Below are 13,829 nucleotides of genomic sequence, written 5' to 3'. Positions count from 1 at the left end.
TTTATGGCTGTGTTGGGTCTTCGTTTCTGTGCGAGGGCTTTCTCTAGTTGCGGCAAGCGGGGGCCACTCTTCATCGCGGTGCGCGGCCTCTCACTATCGCGGCCTCTCTTGTTGCGGAGCACAGGCTCCAGACGCGCAGGCTCAGTAGTTGTGGCTCACGGGCCTAGTTGCTCCACGGCATGTGGGATCTTCCCAGACCAGGGCTTGAACCCGTGTCCCCTGCATTGGGAGGGAGATTCTCAACCACTGCGCCACCAGGGAAGCCCCTCTCATTGGGTTTTGATACTCAAAATTACTTTCTTATTTCATATGTGAAAAATAGTGTTTCAAACTGGATCAGGAAAGGGGGGATTTTATTGGACTGATGCAGGGGTAGCTCACAGAGCCCTTGGGCAGGAAGATGGAGGCACAGCTGGAACTTGGCAGGGCCTCAGACACGGCAGAGATCCATCCGGTCCTCCATTCTCCCCACCAGGCCGCCCATCCCCGTTGGCCTCCCCATCTGATTTGTCTCTCTTTGTGCATCTGTTACTTTGCTTCTGGCTCTGTCTCACTGCATGTGTGTGTTGTCTGTCTGTCTTCCTGTGTGTCTCACTCTGCCTTTCTCTGTGTCTCTGGTCTGCCTGTCTCTGCTCGTCTGTCAGTCCCTCTCTCTGTCTGCAGGCCCTGCCATCCTGCTTTCCCTGCTTTTTCCCTCTCATCTCTGCTTTCCCAGCACCTGGTGAAAAATAGCACCTCCCCCCAGCCCCCCAACCCCTGTCCCCAGCGGTCCCACTTGTCTTTAAGTTCAGTGGCCATCAGAGGCTGCCTTGGTCCCTGTGTCTACTTATGAATTCTGGACAGAGAGAATCTGGTTGGCTCAGCTTGGTCAGTTCAGTGGCTGCCCTTGGTGTGGGTCATCCCAGTGGCCAGGGAGGGGCGGGGCACGGGGCGAGGCTGGTTCTCAGAGAGAAGGGTGCTGAGGAGAGGAGCCCTGTTGTAAGTGCCTGTACTAAGACTGTAGTCCTGACCCCCCAGACATGATGAGCTGCCTCCTGCAAGTGTGCCCTGTGTTCTTTTGTGGGCCTATTAAAGAAAGGAGTGAGATTAGTGAAGACCCTCTCTTGATAGATAATCTATCACGATTGACAGAAACTATCTTCTAGGAATGTATTTGCTGTCCCTAAAGTGAAGAATCGGCTTAATTGGTCCCTCTCTGATACTGTGTGTGTGAAGGGGGTGTGGCGAAATACTGCAGAGTATCCTGATGGTCACACTTACATGTTTGCTTTTTCTTTTCTTCTGGTTCTCAAACTGTCACTCAACCCTTCCTTCCCCACCCCACCCCCTTTTCTGTACTGACCCTAAGGTAATAAGGGAACTTTGAATTCAGAATTAGCCCTGTGGTTTTCTGTAAAGAGGATGATCTGTCACTCTCACCCACGAAGCTCTGGGTCAGTGAGAGTGTGGCCGGTTGTTAGAGGAGGAACCGAGATCCTTGACCTGAAATTCTGAAGCAGGACTGGGGAATGAAGCACAAATAGCAGGGTTGACAGCAAGGCTGTGAATCAGAACCAGGTGGTCAGACTAGAATGAGGTCAGACTGAGGATGGGGCCTGAGCCAGTAGCTCAGTGTAAGTCTGAGGAGGGCCGGAGGAGGGGGACAGGGAGATGGCGAGAGAGGGGCTAGGGAGGGCGTCCCGAGTTATTACACACTCCCAGCTCTCATCTGGGGTTTACTGTAATGGTGACTCACATAATGCATTCCGTTTCTTCGATTGTTTAATGGGTGATATGTATTTGTGAAACCACATTCTGAAGGCACCAAGGTATCCACTGAAAATTTAATTTCCTTCCTACCCTGGTCACTCAGCCACACAATTCCCTGGGCGAGAATGATTCCCTGGTTAAGGAAATTGAGGCACAAAGAGGCAAATCGCTCAAGGTCACTATCACAGTGTATGTAAGTTATTCTAAGTTATTTTTTAAAATAAATTACATCCACAATACTAATGAACTTAAAGGTACAGAGATCCCACACATCTTTGAGGTGCCCACTATGTACAGCCTCCGTGCTGGGTGTAGGACACAAGGGTGATGAAAAACAGAATTTGTATTGACCACAAGAGACATTGAGAAGTTGCTGAAAGTCACTACTTTTCATGTATCTTCCCTATGAAATATATTTTTTAAAAAATCCAGTAATTTGACTTTCTGTATGCATATTGTATTTCAACAAAAAAATATTTTAAAAAGTTCTGTAATGAGAAGTCTTGTTTGCTTTCACTTCTGGATAAGCAGACGCTTACTGAAATTAAAACTTTGGGAGAGCAGCAAAAAGCCACAGGCCCTCGCAGTCACAGAGAGATCCCCTGTGAGGGATTCATGTGTCTGAATGGGAGTGGGGTGGGTTTCCCATGTGGCCCAGGGCCTGTTTGTTCACCAGTTTAGGATATCTGGGGAAGGACAAGACCAGAGAGTGTGCACCCTATTTCCCCATGCTGCAGCCGGGGCACTGCCACTATTGAGCTACGTTAGGAGTTGAACTTGGAAGACATTTTCCCCCTCTAGGAAGTGCCATCAACTTTCTGCTTCACATGCATTGCATTGGTCTCCCTGGTCTCACCTGGGTATGTGACCACAAGCTAACAGATTTCTATGAGAAAATGTGTTTCAAGTTTCAAACAGCTGATTTATAACTACCTCTTGGGAATATAACCTCTCAAAATTTGGAATTATCTGTGATTGCTCCATCTATCTTGCTCTTTTGACTGCAGACAATGAATTGCAGGCTTTTCATTAGCTTGGGTGGTTCTTTTGACTTGTGATGGGTTGGTCTGTGTGAGTATGTGTGTACACGTGCATATCTATTTTAACCTACATGGTGGTATTTCTGAGAATTAGAGATGTAGTAACTTTTTTTTTTTTTAATGTGGGCCTGAGTCATTGCTAAATGTAAAGCAAGCATACAGATCAAAGATCAACCAACTGTTTTGGAGCTTCAAGGTCAGTTTAATGTCACATCCAGATTTGAGCTTGAAGGTCATCATTTTAACATCATGTCCAGATTTGGCTTTTAGTCATTCTGTTAGGGTTTTAATTAGACCCCTGATTGCTTGTAAATAGGCCCTCAGTGACCTAAGCCAGTACTGCCTACCACGATAGAAGAAAGCCTTTGAGATCTTGGAGGACCCATGTTTCATCTTTGGATATGATTGTCAACAGCCTCTCAAATGAGGAGTCTCCACAATCTATTTGTGAGTTCTAGGATGACTAATGTGGCAGCCAGGATTGACAAGTCTTGACATAATTCATATTGGTGTTTCCATGTGTTGGAGTTGACTTTGACCTTTGACTTGCTGTTTCATTCTTTCCTTTCCATGAGGTCACTAGAGCATATGGATTCTGAAGACTTCATAGAGCCCAATCTGAAGTTATAAGCTCCCATGTTGATATAATTTTGTTCATTTGTTTTCAATTGAGTATGCTATTTTAGTCATGGTGGAGTTCTCAGAACTTTCCTATTGAAGTTTATTTATCTTTCAATGCACAGAATAGTCCTTTATTTTTTGAATCTTAAGACTAGATCCCAGTGTTACATATCTGATTCAGCAAAAGTAGATTCACCTCAATGCCAGTGGTTTTTGTGGGAGAAACTACATAACTAATATCAGATTCTATTTGATTCAAAGATTATTTTTGGGAGGGTAAGATATTTTTTATTGATATATTATTCACATACCACAAAATTCACCCTTTTAGAGTATATAAGTTTATCATACTAAGTGAAGTAAGCCAGACAGAGAAAGACAAATATCATATGATATCACTTATATGTAGAATCCAGAGTATATAAGTCAGTGATAGATTTTTTAGTACATTCACAAAGTCGTGCAACTGGCATTAGTTCCAGAACATTTCCATCATCCCCAAAACAGATCCCAAGCGCTGGCAAATACTTATCTACTTCCTGTCTTTATAGATTTGCTTATTCTGGGCATTTCATGTAAATGGAGTCATACAATATGTGGCCTTTTTTATCTGGCTTCCTTCACTTAGCATAATATTTTCTTTTTCTTATTTTTGGTCGTACTGCATAGCATGTAGGATCTTAGTTCCCCAACCAGGGATCAAACCTGAGCCCCCTGCATTGGAAGCTCAGAGTCTTAACCACTGGACCACCAGGGAAGTCCCTAGCATAATGTTTTCAAGGTTCACCCACATTGTAGCTTGACTCAATGTTTCATTCCCTTTTGTAGCTGAATAATATTTCATTGTATGGTATCTTAGTCCAGGCTGCTATAAGAAATTAACCATAGATTGGGTGACTTAAACAGCAAACATTTATTTCTTACAGTTCTAGAGGCTGGGAGGCCCAAGGACCAGGTGCCTGCAGATCCACTGTCTGGTGAGCACCCCCTTCCTGGTTTGTAGGTGGCTGTCTTCTTGTTGTATCCTCACATGGCTGAGAGCAGAGACAGGAAGCAAGCCAAAAGCCACTAATCCCATTCATGAGGGCTCCACCCTCATGACTTACTTACCTCCCAGTGGCCCCATCTCCAAATACCATCACACTGGGGATTAGGCTTCAATATATGAATTCTGGGACTACACAATCAGTCCATACCATATAGGTATTTTATTTTTGTTTATCCATTTATCAGTTGATAGATATTTTGGGGTTTTCTACCTTTTAACTATCATGAATTCTGCTGCTATGAATATTCTTGTGCAAGTTTTTGTGTGGACATACATCTTCAAGTTTCTTGGGTATATACCTAGGAGTGGTATTGCTGCCTCATATGGTAACTGTGTTTAATATTTTGAGGAACTGCCAGACTGTTTTCCAAAGTATGCATAGCCACCAAAGAGCATGAGAGTTTCAATTTCTCAACATCCTTGCTAACCATTGTTATTCTCTGCCTTTTTGTTTGCTTCTCTCTCTCTCTTTTTTTTTTTTTTGTAATTTTGGTTTGCATTTCTTTCATGGTTAATGATGTTTAAGCATGTTTTTTCATCTGCTTATTGACCACTTGTATGTCTTCCTTGGAGAAATGTCTATTCAAGTTCTTTGCCCGCTTAAAAAATTGGGTTATTTTTTCATTGTTGGGTTGTAAGAATTATTTCTGTAAATAATAGACCCATATCAACTATATGATTTGCAAGTATTTTCTCCTGTTCTTGGCTTGTCTTTTCATACTCTTGATTTTATCCTTTGAAGCATAAAAGTTTTTAATTGTAATAAAGTCCAACTTACTATTTTTTTTTTCTTTATTGCTTTTGCTTTAGGTGTTATATCTGAGACTCTGACTTAATCCAAGATCAGGAAAATTTACCCCTGTGTTTTCTTTTAAAGGTTTCATAGTCTTAGCTTTTACATTTAGGACTTTGGTCAATTTTGGGTGAATTTTTGTATGTAGTATGAAGTAGGGTCCAACTTCATCCTTTTGCATGTGAATATCTCCTTTTCCCAGCACCATTTGTTGAAAAGACTCTTCTTTCCCCCATTGAATCGTCTTGGTACCTTTGTCAAAATGAGTTGACCATAAGAGTGAGAGTTTAATTTCTGCATTCTTACTTCCCTCCTTTTAGCTATATGTTTATCTTTCTGCCAGTAAACACTGTCTTGATTCCTGTAGCTTTGTAGTTAGTTTTAAAATTGGGAGGTGTGAGTTCAACAAATTTGTGAAGATAATTTTTTGGTGTGATGTTGATATTTACTCTTCTACCTCCCGTACTTTGAGATATCTTTTCTCTGCCATCATGAAGTCACATTAGAAATGTAACTTTGAAGTAGCCATGAATTCAGTTTCAGGTCTAACCTCACTATTCTTGTATAAAAGGTATGGATTTGGAGTCAGACAGATTACAAAAGTTTGACCACTAGCTCTGTCTCATTTTGCTAACTGTAATATAAAGCTTAGGACCTAAGTCAAAGGATAGTCCTGAGAATTAAAAAATGTAACATTTATAAAAGTATCTAGCATGATGCCTGAGAAGTGATAGATAGAAAATAAATATCTGTTGCCTTTCCCACATCCTCATGGATGCAAAAACTTACCTTGTACCTTGTAAGATGGTTCTGAATTCTTAAAGTCCGCCTTCTTCCATTTAGAAATTGTTTTCCCCGAAGTCATCATATGCATTGGTATTACTGAATTTGCTAGTCTGTTCTGTGGTGTTGTTTCTAGTGTAGTGTTTTCGACTTTCTTCACTGCTTTATCTCCAATGCCTAGAATTGTGCCTGACCAATAGTAAGTGATGAATAAACATCTGTTAAGTGAATACTAAATGTTGATCCCATTTCTTGTGTACTTGGGTAAATATAGCACACATTGCTAGGAGCTACGTGTTTAGGTAGTCCTGCACAACAGTTGTGTGAGTAATTTCTGAGATCTTTTCCGCAAGATTTCTTTGAGCACTTTGTCCAGTTAACCGAGAATGTCATTCCCTGGCGTGGTACTTCTTTCCTCCAAATGATGTTGGACTTCCTATGCAGATGTTTTTTCTTCAGGGTAATTTCAGACTGAAATGGGAAGCATCGAGTCTGAGTAGTAAACTACAGAAAGCAAGGAGGAAGGGGAGTGGGGAAGTTGGGTTTGGAGGACGATTAAGTGATAATGAGAGACCATGGAGGGACTTTTAGGGAGGATTGGGTCAAATAGGGAAGCATGTTCCCAGTCTCTGAACATTGCTTATGGTTTTTATGCAACAATCATGGTTTTTCGTGATTCTCTAGACCTCTCAAGTCTAGACATGAAACTTTAAGCAAAGGATATCCAAATGTTACTACTGGCTGTTATGAGCCTGATTCATAGCCAAGAAATGGTGCCTGTGTGTGTTAGGCTATTATCTGTGTGACAGATAAACCAGCCTTTAAAGGTTAAGAGTTCAGTTCATTTCATGGATTCATAGGATAATTGAGCTTTCAAGCTAGACTGGATCATCAGGCTGAAGGAATGTCAAAGTATTACCTCAGAGAATAGATACCATAGAAAGGTTTGGAATGGGTTGAACAAAGTTAACCCATTTGGCTTTTATTGTAGTTTGCTTGTTTTAACTGCAGGACCTCTCAGAACCTTCAATGTGCCAATACATATTACACTGTGTCTTCAAGAGGGAATATAGGAGCAGTATTTCCCAAGGGGACCGGTCTGTGAGGACCTGCTTTTTCTCCCACAGACAGCCCTGTGAGACTGTTATTTGGCAGAGCACATTTTGAATAATTATGACCCAGGATAACAACTTTATTTTTCAGTCCTGAAATTTGATTTCTTAGTCTTTTTGAGCTGCTGTTTCTAGGAAGGGTCATGACTGCTTTTATATTACATAGAAGCTGACTGTGTCTGTTGTCTCACTTGTCAAAAAAGTGAAAGCTTAAATTAGAAGCTAAAATCAAACTCCTGAAACATTGCATATATGTATAGATAACTTATACCCTACCTTCCAGGATCTGACTTTTTTTTAATATGTTACTTGTTTAGCTTGGTCTGTGTGGTACCTAATAATCCGTGATCTGTTGAACTGGTAAAATTTGATTTCTGCAGCTTTTGCTCTGATGCACCTTTTAAAAGATAGAGGCCAGGAAGAGGCAGGAGGAGGAGGACCCAAACCAAACAAGACCACTGACTTTTGCTATGGAGTAAACAAAACGTGAGCAGCTACCTTGTTCTGAGTTGTCAGATGAGCTTGTCATGCCTGGAGTGCATTCTTGGAGTTCTGTGGTAGAGCAGACTGTGTCCAATTACAAATGTGGATGCAGCTATTCTATACTCCTAATGGCTCTACCATCTTCCCTCCCTCAACTTAAACACCCTCCCTCCTTCTTCCTCCAAGTCACCTAATAGACTTTGTTTATTTGACTTTCCTTTAAGGGGAGGAAGGGTTTCTTTTAAGGGGGGGGGCGCAGAGAGAGAACGAGAAGGAGAGAGAGTGTGTGTGAGAGAGTGAGAGAAATAGAAAGAGAGAGAGAAGGATGTATGATAGATAAGAAGGAAGGGAGGGAGGGAGGGAAGAAGGAAGGAAAGAGAAAGAGAAAGGAAGAAAGAAAGAAGGAAAGAAAGGAAAGAAGGAAAGAAAGAGAAAAGGAAGGAAGAAAGGAGAGAAAGAGAGAAAGAGAAAGAAAGAAAAGAAAAGAAAAGAAAGAACCTGTCTAGGTATTGGAAGAGGTCTCAGTGGTATAACCGCCTTCACTTCCAGTAAATCCAGTTTGTGTGTGTTGGTGTGTCACCACTGATGTGTAACAGCAGCACAGTTGGGATTCCCAGTGTCAATAGTTTCCGTTCACACCTCCAGTTAAAAGACCCCAGACCTGCTGTTTTTTCTAATCTACATTTTCCATGTTCTTGGGAGGCCCAAGAACTGTGGGGCCTGACGACTGTGGGGAGGTAAGACAAAGGACCGTTCTCTCATGTTGAAGCATAGTGTTCCTCTAAAAACTGAAGCACAACCAGAGAAAGGAGGGTCAGAGGATGAAGAGGACTGGTGAGGGTATTTGAGTCAGAATCTGAGATTGGTGAGTGTCAGGGAAATAAGAGAAGCACAGATCAGGTGACCATTTTAGGAAAGTGAACCATACAAATCAGAAAAGTAATTACTATTTTACATTTATTTCAATGATATGTGTTCCTTACTTTTAAAGATCAAGCAAAACAAACAAACAAAAAGCTCAAAGGAGAAATTAAAATATTACCCAGAAATCTCAACCATAAAATAACCAATATTAACATTAATTTCAGGCTTGGCTCTGTACATATAATGGGAGGGATGCATAGAGGGAGAGAGGGATAAATGAGGGGCAGAAATAATTGTCTAAGACTGAGCTCAAGCTAAACATAGGTTTAAAAGTAAAATATCCTATTTGATCTTGCTTGAATTTAACAAAAGGAAAAAATGGCTAGTCTGCTGAAAAGTTATTCTTTATCCAAAGAGGATTAGTTCTCTAAATTCAGAGGAGAGATGAAAACCTCTGAGGGCCTGGGAGTGAGAATGGGTTGGGCAAGCTGTAACAATGTAATAAACAGTCTGACTCTTTTGCCCAGCAACCCTCCCCTGATATCAGATGTTTGTCCTTTGTTTTATTTTCATTTTGTTAGGATTTATACTTTTAACATTTAGTAGCTCTACTTCCCCTGGTTATTCCCCCACTTATTTAACCCCAATCAGTGCACTGTTAACCATTGGTCTTTTTTCCATGGCTTTGTCATTCTTGATAATTTAACGTTTGGTGGCGTTCATCATCATTAAGGTTTTTTTGGAAAAGGCTTTTGGAAGCCATATTTCCTGAGTTGTTTTATCTTTGGAAATTGTTGCTTATTGCCTTTATTTTCGAGAGACAACTTTTCTATTGCCAAATTGCCTCCTAAAGAGGTTATATCGATCTATATTTTATTAGCGATTTATGAGAATGCCTGTTTTGAATGGGGAACTCTTAAGAATATCTGTTTGCCTGAAATGGTGGAATTATATTGGGCAATACATTTGAGCTGGTAATCGAATATCAGATTATGGAAGCACTTGCATGTTGGGAAATTGGCTGTTTTCTTAGTGAATTTCTCATTTCCTCACCAAAGTAACAACAGCTTTCCTGCAGGCCAAAAGATAACTACTGGGCAGCTTTGTGGAGCTGTTTCTAGGACTTTGCAAATTGTGCAGGAACCCTTTTAAAAGGCTCTCCCCCTTCCTCCCCACTCTCTGTGAAAAGGCACCTGCTTGGCTGAAGATGGAGTTTTTTTGCCATCTGAAGATAGCAGAAAGTGGTAAATATGTTCATCTACTAAAAAAATTGGCATCTGATACTTGTTTGAATTGATAATACTTTTTTTTGTTCTGAAATATGATCTTGGGCTTCATGTCACAGACCCTTGTCTTTAAACTGAGCAGCATTATAAGCCATTCCTAAATGACACGTGAACTTCACATATCTTTTCGTAACATTCCTAGTGGTTTTCCATTGGAGCTGTCTGTTGGAGGAGCTAATCTCTGTACTGACACAGTTTGAAGCACCTGGAAGTTTCAGTTGGGCTTATTACTAAAAAGCCCTGCTCACCTCATGTAGAAAACTAGTAGCCTCTTTCACTCTTTAATTCATTGTCTCCAAACAATGGAAGGAGTGGGGAAGAAACTTTCCCAGATGACTGAATACATTTAAGTTTGGCCACCATACCTATGATGACTCAGCTGTCTACCAGCCATTGACTTTTCCAGAGTTGGTAAGAGTGAGAACACACCTGGAGGATTTCAGGAGGCAGAAATAATCCCGAGGTGTTCTCACTTTGTGCTTAGGGAAAGGAGGGAGAAAATAAGTGGTTTAGAATGGTGTGGTCTAAAGCTGTGATGTCTGATATGGTAGCTACCAGCCACATGTGGCTATGAAAATGTAAACGATTTAAAATTAAGATTTAAACTTCAGTTTCTTAGTTGCACTGGCCACATTCCAAGTGCTCGGTAACCACATGTGGCTAGAGGCTGCAGCGTCAGACAACACCCAAAGTTCTGTTGGCTAGCTCTGGTTCAGATGCTGCAGTTTTATTTCATGATCGTTCAGGGTTCATTACAGCCTTAATGAGTGCTCTGCTGTCTTTTCTGCCTCCCTCCTACTGCTTTCAATCATTCTGCTCCAACTCAAATGATGAAGCACTGCTCTCCATATTGCCTTGCTGGCGTCCTCTGGTTTCCGGGCACAGATAGCCCCCCGGGGAGTCCTGTGTGTGGTTGAGAATAGATCTTTGCACTGCAGGATCAACCAGACAACTCTGGCCAAGGCTCAAGAGTTTTAGTCAGTGTTCTTTCCAAAGGACTGAATGGTGCTGGGGATTTCTGACTCTAACAATAAAACTGCTCTTTAGAAATATTTAAATGTACCCACTTAGGACTTTTACTTCAATTCCCTCTTCCCCTTCTGGATGGATGTTCTTAATGGAGAGTACAGTCCTGGGTTCTGTCCTACTTGTACCCCGACAGACTGACCCTATGACCTTAGTAAGACAATTTCTCTGTGGCTCAGCTGCCAGTTGAAAACTCATTCCCAACCGCTGCTTAAGCTATTAAAGAGAAATGCCAAGTGATAAGTGAGAATTTTGAGGTCAGTGTTAAAAGGTGTATTTAAACGGTTCTTTTAAGTTTAATTAGGTCCCATTTGTTTATTTTTGTTTTCATTTTCATTACTCTAGGAGGTGGGTCAAAAAAGATCTTGCTGCGGTTTATGTCAAAGAGTGTTTTTCCTGTGTTCTCCTCTAAGAGTTTTATAGTGTCCGGTCTTACAATTAGCGCAGGACTCGGTGGGGAGAGCTAGACTCTGCTCTGCTCAGTGTCTGCTGGGACTGCACGAAGGCTGGGGGCAGGGACATTTGAAGGCTTGCTCACTCACATGCCTGGGAGTTGATGCTGGCTATCAGCTTGGGAGAGGGGGGTCTCAGTTCTTTTCCAAGTGGGCCCCTCCATATGTTCTCTCCACGTTGCTGTCCTCACATCATGGTGGCTAAGTTGAAGGTGAACATCCTGACAGAGAGCATCAAGTGAAAGCTGTATCACCATTTCTTTTTCTTTTTTTAAAATTTATTTTATTTATTTTATTTTTGGCTGCATTGGGTCTTCGTTGCTGTGCGCAGGCTTTCTGTAGTTGCGGCGAGCGGGGGCTACTCTTCGTTGTGGTGCGCGGGCTTCTCATTGCAGTGGCTTCTCTTGTTGCAGAGCACCGGCTCTAGGCTCACAGGCTTCAGTAGTTGTGGCTCAGGGGCTCTAAAGCGCAGGTCCAGTAGTTGTAGCGCACTTCGCGGCCTGTGGGATCTTCCCGAACGAGGGCTCGAACCTGTGTCCCCTGCATCAGCAGGCGATTCTTAACCGCTGCGCCACCAGAGAAGTCCTTTATCAGCATTTCTAACAGAGCCTTGGAAGTCACACAGCATCACTTTGGCCATGGTCACAAGCCCACTCAGGTTCAAGGGAAGGAAACAGACCCCACCAACTGATGGAGAAGTGTCAATGTTACTTTGTAAGATGAGCTTTTTGGTGTCTTCGTCTTTAAAAAACACATCTGCCACACCCAGTAATGATGATTCAGAATTGGCATTGACTCCTGTTAAGCCATTAATAAACCTTGAGGTCTGACCTGGGTCTGGAAACTGGGGTGCTTCTCATTTTCAGGAGGTATGATGGTATGATTGTCATTGCTCTGCGCTGGGGCTGCTCTGCCTTTGGGTGTGAGGTGGGGGAGTTGCCATTTGCATAGCGCTGGGACTTCTTGGATGACAGATGCTGTCTAAATACAAAATGGTGTGTTGAAACACCCTCAAATGTGCTAAGCCCCCTCGTTCAACTGATATCTACAATGAATACACAAATAGGGGAATTGAGTGAAGATCAGAGTCCTGGTTGCTGAAAATTATTTCAAATATTAGCCTGATGGAATCCAGCTAGAGTTTTGATAATTTACATCTCACTTTTGACTTAGATTTTATTTGTAATTTCTGTTACTTATTACTTTTTTGTTACATTCTCATTGGATACAAACTCCTAAACAATTAGGATCCATCTTTGTACAAAATTTTTTCAGATTCATAAATGGATACTTTAGAGTATTTTCCTATTTCTGAGATAAAATCTTCTAGAAGCTAGGGGAAGGGGACACAGGCCATCAATTTGGTTTTGTTTTTATATTTATTTATTTATTGAGGTTAGTTGATGTAGACTATTTTATAAGCTTAAGGTATACAACATAGTGATGCACAATTTTTAAATATTATACTCCATTTATAGTTATAAAATATTGGCTATATTCTCTGTGTTGTACAGTATATCCTTGTAGCTTATTTATTTTATATATAGTATTTTATACCTCCTAATACCGTACCCCTATCTTTCCCCTCCTTCTTTCCCTCTCCCTACTGGTAACCACTAGTTCTCTATATCTGTGAGTCTGTTTCTTTTTTGTTATATTCACTGGTTTTATTTTTTAGATTCTACATATAAGTGATATCATACGGTATTTATCTTTCTCTGTCTGACTTCTTTCACTTAGCATAATACTCTCTGAGTCCATCCATGTAGTTGCAAATGGCAAAATTTCATTCTTTTTTTTACGGCTGAGTAGTATTCCATTGTGTGTATGTGTGTGTGTGTGTGTATATATATATAACCTCTTCTTTCATTTATTTATTTATTCATTCATTCATTCATTCATTCACTTATTTATTTTTGCTGTGTTGGGTCTGTTTCTGTGCAAGGGCTTTCTCTAGTTGCGGTGAGCGGGGGCCACTCTTCATTGCGGTGCGCGGGCCTCTCACTGTCGCAGCCTCTCTTGTTGCGGAGCACAGGTTCCAGGCGCGCAGGCTCAGTAGTTGTGGCTCACGGGCCTAGTTGCTCCGCGGCATGTGGGATCTTCCCAGACCAGGGCTCGAACCCGTGTCCCCTGCATAGGCAGGCAGATTCTCAACCACTGCACCACCAGGGAAGCCCTATAACCTCTTCTTTATTGATTCATCTGTTGATATACACTGAGGTTGCTTCCATATCTTGGTAATTGTAAATAATGCTGCTATGAACATTGGGGTGCATGTATCTTTTCAAATTAGTGTTTTTGTTTTTTTCAGATATATACCCAGGAGTGGAATTGCTAGGTCATATGGTAGTTCTATAGTGAGTTTTTTGAGAAACCTCCATACTGTTTTCCACAGTGGCTACACCAATTTACATTCCCACCAACAGTGCATGAAGGTTCCCTTTTCTCCACATCCTCACCAACATTTGTTATTTGTGTTCTCTTTGATGATAGCCATTCTGACAGGTGTGAGGTGATGCCTCATTGTAGTTTCGATTTGCATTTCTCTGATGATTAATGAAGTTGAGGATCT

At 41.5% G+C, this 13,829-nt stretch overlaps 1 protein-coding gene across 7 annotated transcripts in view; it reads left to right on the top strand.

Moving 5' to 3' along the window:
• Positions 1 to 13,829, top strand: part of OSBPL3 (oxysterol binding protein like 3) — a 197,798-nt gene that overhangs the window by 66,142 nt on the left and 117,827 nt on the right. For 3 of the 7 annotated variants that reach the window (XM_082471756.1, XM_082471753.1, XM_082471752.1), the window contains one exon: positions 4,337 to 4,387. The exons of the other annotated variants lie outside the window; for them this stretch is intronic. The gene's annotated coding sequence lies outside the window, so the exon portion shown is untranslated. The remainder of the gene's footprint in view (positions 1 to 4,336; positions 4,388 to 13,829) is intronic. 7 annotated transcript variants of the gene reach the window in all.

The sequence above is a fragment of the Balaenoptera physalus genome, assembly GCF_965194825.1.
Source record: "Balaenoptera physalus genome assembly, chromosome: 8".
NCBI lineage: Eukaryota > Metazoa > Chordata > Mammalia > Artiodactyla > Balaenopteridae > Balaenoptera > Balaenoptera physalus.
The sequence above is the reverse complement of the archived record's forward strand: the minus strand, read 5'-3'. Positions and strand labels throughout refer to the sequence as shown.